The sequence below is a fragment of the Lathamus discolor genome, chromosome 16, assembly GCF_037157495.1.
Source record: "Lathamus discolor isolate bLatDis1 chromosome 16, bLatDis1.hap1, whole genome shotgun sequence".
NCBI classification, from domain to species: domain Eukaryota; kingdom Metazoa; phylum Chordata; class Aves; order Psittaciformes; family Psittacidae; genus Lathamus; species Lathamus discolor.
In genome coordinates this window covers 2,230,881-2,235,484 of record NC_088899.1, presented here as the reverse complement: position 1 = coordinate 2,235,484, position 4,604 = coordinate 2,230,881, and positions in this window count along the sequence as shown.

The window sequence follows — 4,604 nt, the reverse complement described above, 5'->3', positions numbered from 1 at the left end:
CGTTGCTTGATTGGTCTGTCTGTATTCCTGAGGTCAGCAGCTCCGCGCTTCCATCCCTCTCTGGCTTCTTTTCCAAATCCAGTAGAATTTCCTTAACACAAATGTTGCCATTTTGAACATAACGAGTAGAAATCGGGGCCTGAGAACAGGCATGGGAAATTCCTGTATTCCCCGTTGGCAGGGATGGGCTGTTGAATCAAATCCTTCAGGCAGGACTTGGAAAAGCACTGGAGTACAACATAAACCAGCACTTGGCCACAGCATTATCTGCTGGAAGAATGAGCGAGGCACTCCTTGTGTCTCCTATCAAAACACCACATTTCCAGCCAGATTAGGAGATGGTTTTACTTTTCTGGAGCTGGAAGCTCTTGGGACATCAAAGAAGAAAGAAAAGAGGCATTTATATCTCTGGGAGGCTCATGGCAATTTCAGTTAGAAATAACTTCTTCTAAAGACCCTTAAGTGTCTTGTAATAGAACAGCTTTTGGAAGAGGGGAGTAGAGCATCTCCCTCTGTCACTTGTGTGCAGCCAGGCTTTGTCTCATGGAGCAGTAATTCCTTTCTCAGCTCTTGAAAAGCATGCATTGCCTCCTTGAGGCAAGCACGGAGGTTTTAACCGTATGAAATCTCTGCTGTCCAAAGAGCAGTTGGTGTTTGTGCCACGTGAGCAGAGCCTCAGAAGCAGGAGGGGTTGTGAATCAGTCATTGTGACAAAGCACTTCTTGGACAGTGGCTTCCTCCTCACATGCTCAGAGCCCTACACGTGATGCTGGTGTCAGCTCAGTTGTGTCATTAAGGCAGATATTAATTATGAGGGCAAAACTACCTTTTGATTCTGGTCTTGGGGTGGGAAAAGGGAAGGCTTTAATGTGTGTGCTGCTACAAGCCTGTTCATACATTGTCCAAAATGTTGGTGATGGTTTCTTCTGCTGAGAAATGATCTAAGGACTGAATGCTTCCCTTAAAAACTATTTGGAGCACTTGGGTCTTGTCCATTTTGCTTCAGAGCCCTGGATGATATGGTTTAGTGTGAGGTGTCCCTGCCTGTGGCAGGGGAGCTGGAACTGGATGATCTTAAGGTCCTTTCCAACCCCAACTATTCTGTGATTTTATGGATTTTTTTTTTTCTGGTGCTGTGTGTAAGTGCAGATTAGCCACTGTCACAGTTCTGTTCCCATTTGGGATTGTCCCAGCCTGGCTGAATTGAGGCATTGGCACTTTTTTAATGCCCCTTACATGGCCAAGAGAGGCTCAGCCCCTATGTAATAAATGTAAAGGTTACTGCAAGTTGCTGTGCTTCCCTTGGTTGTCTTTCATGGGCACTTTAGGAGTAGGATAAGGGACTTCCCGCAGAGTCCCCAACACACGAGGGATGTGGAGCTGCTGGAGCAAGGCCAGAGGAGGCCATGGAGATGCTGCGAGGGCTGGAGCAGCTCTGCTCTGGAGCCAGGCTGAGAGAGCTGGGCTGGGGCAGCCTGGACAAGAGAAGGCTCCTGAAGGGGAGACCTGAGAGCAGCTCCAGTGCCTAAAGGGGCTGCAGGAAAGCTGGAGAGGGGCTTGGGACAAGGGCCTGTAGGGACAGGCCAAGGGGAATGGCTTGAACCTGCCCGAGGGGAGACTGAGATGAGCTCTTAGGCAGAAGCTCTTCCCTGGGAGGGTGCTGAGGCGCTGGCACAGGGTGCCCAGAGAAGCTGTGGCTGCCCCATCCCTGGCAGTGCTCAAGGCCAGGTTGGACACAGGGGCTTGGAGCAAGCTGCTCCAGTGGGAGGGGTCCCTACCCATGGCAGGGGTTGGAGCTGGATGAGCTTTAAGTTCCCTTCCAACACAAACCAGGTTGGGATCCTGTGATGACAAACACAGGATTTTGGTTAGTCACGTGGGCACAGAGGCTGCATTAAGAGCAGGAGCTGGATGCAGAGAGGTGAGTGTTGTATCATTTGACTTCCTGCACCTGAGTATTTCAGAGAGAGAATGATCAACAGGAGGAACGTGACTGAGCCATCACTCACACATTCCTCAGTGCCACTCACTTGCTTCTCTTGTTTGTAGCATGTGCCTCGTGCTGCCTTACCAAATGAACCACTTTTTTGGGCAGGTTTGTTGCTAGAATGGGATTTGGAAAATTCTGGCCAGCCTGGCTTTTGGTTCCTTCTTGGCCTTACATCGATTATCTGCTCTGCCTCTTCTTTCCCTGGGGGTGAAGGAGCCCCTCAGGAAGAGTAATCACTGAAGAGTAATCACTGCGACCTAAGTGCCTTTAACAACTAAGTTCACTAATTACAGGGTGCTGTCATGGTTGCCCACACAAGCACTGAGTCATGCAGACAAGGTGAGGGTTGGTGGCTGAAATCCCTCACAACAGCAGCTGCCAAAGGAATCTGTTCTCAGTCCCTTTGCTTTCTTAGCCTCATAAAGCTATGGTTTCTTCCTTGCTTTTTCCTAATACTATTCATTTTTTTCTTGCTTACACCTATACTGCTACCTCCCAAAATGTTCCTTCTGCCTCTTCAATTTCCTTCTGGATCACTGACAACACCACTGCACTGCGCAGTAGAGTGTGGATCTCACGAGGATGGGATCTTGCACGTAACACGCTGCTGCAGCAGCTGAGATCCACTGCAGGGACTCCGAGTCCATTGCTATCCATTCGTGCCTTGATGGCTCCTCTCTTTGTGGGTCATCTTCCATGCTGACTTTGAGCTGTAAATACTGAGCAGAGTTAAGAAATCTCTTGGGATGAGGGTAGGAAGCAGTAGCATGGGGTGGGGGTGGAATGGTGCCTCCTGTGCTTATCCAGGGAGCCTGGGAGCTATCTTTAAGTGCTGGGAGCAGGGAATTTTCCATGTCGATCTGGAATTGCGTGGTGGGTGCTTGAAGGGATTACAAACAACTTGTTTTACTTGGACTAAAACAAAGACTTGGGGCATTCAAAACATCCAGGAAAACTGTAGGAGACCAGGAAGTCTGCTGCACCTTGGGATTACAGAGGTGGATATGCTGCATCTGATGCCTCCAGAGCAATGGGGAATGCAAACAGATGCACCGACCTGCTGGCTGGTGCTGTGCAGCTTTGCTTTATATCCTGAGCATGCTTTAAATCCGACAAGTCACCAGTGGAGAATAAAACAATGCATTGGATCTGATGGGTTTCTCTAAAAGGGGCTGACTTTATCTCTCCAATAACTTGTTAGGGATCAGGCTTGAATGTTTCATGCTCAGGACTGCTCCTGAGTCATTGTGTGTGCATTGTAGTGGGGATGTTTCCTGCCCCCCCCAGCTCAGCAGGAGTTTTACCACCTTCCCTTGGTGCCCAGACGAGCCCTGATCCTCAGCACAACGGCTCCTGCTTCTCCCGCTGCTGCTGGGGACCTGAGCAAAGAGGATTTGCATGGTTTGGCTCAGTTTTAACCCAGGCACCAAGGAGCTGCGCTCCTCCCTTCCCTGGGAGTTCCAGCCAGGCTTTCCAACGCTGTTGGACTGGCTGAGCCGTTCCTGCAACCACAGGGTGAGAGCAGGCTTGGTCTGGTGTGTTTCCTCTATCCAGGTCCTCGCTCAGCCCTTCCTTTCCAACAGGTTAGTTACAGAGGAAGGGGTGGGAATGGCACAGGGAACATTCCTGACAGCTCTTCCTTTTTGAATTGCTTTTACTTTCAGTTCCATTGTCAGTTACAGCTCCGAGTCCCCACTGGGGCCTTTCACGCTGGATGAGGAGGTGAATTTATTATTATCTTTTAGTTCTTAAAACACCGCCATTGAGCCTCTGCACCAACTCCTGCCTCTGGTGATGATGAGTGGGCTTTTAAGGACCTTTTCCCACTGTTGGAGGTTTGGGCTTGAGCCACACTTACCTACCCCATTTTTGGCTCCAAGGTGCTGTCCCACCAAGCACATAGAATCATAGAATGGGTTGGAAAGGACCTTAAGAGCATCCAGTTCCAACACCTCTGCCATGGGCAGGGACACCTCACACTAAACCATCCCACCCAAGGCTTCATCCAGCCTGGCCTTGAACACCACGAGGGATGGAGCACTCACAACCTCCCTGGGCAACCCATTCCAGTGCCTCACCACCCTAACGGGAAAGAATTTCCTCCTTCGATCCAATCTAAACTTCCCCTGTTTAAGTGTTAACCCGTTACCCCTTGTCCCATCACTGCAGTCCCTGATGAAGAGTCCCTCTCCAGCATCCTTGCAGCCCCCTTCAGACACTGGGAGCTGCTCTGAGGTCTCCACACCGCTTCTCTTCTCACATGAACCTTAGCATTCTCCTGCTCCATGTCGCTGGGACTGGAGGAAGCGCTGCTGAAGCCCAAGGTGATGGGATGCCATTTGCACCCCTGCCCTGTTCCACCACTGAGCATCTCTCCTTCGAGACTGGGCGCTGCCAGTGATGCAGAGGGTTGGGTTAACCAGTATACAAGGGGGTTAGAGGAATTTGCTTGCTTAAACAAAAGTATTGTCTGTTGTAAACACCTATCATGCCTACTAAGCAGAACAAGGCACAAACTACTGATAAGGGGAGAAGCAGAGATCTGGTTCTACTGATAAGCAACTATTGACAAGGACAAGCAGATGCCTGAGTCTATTGATAAGGGGGAGAAGCA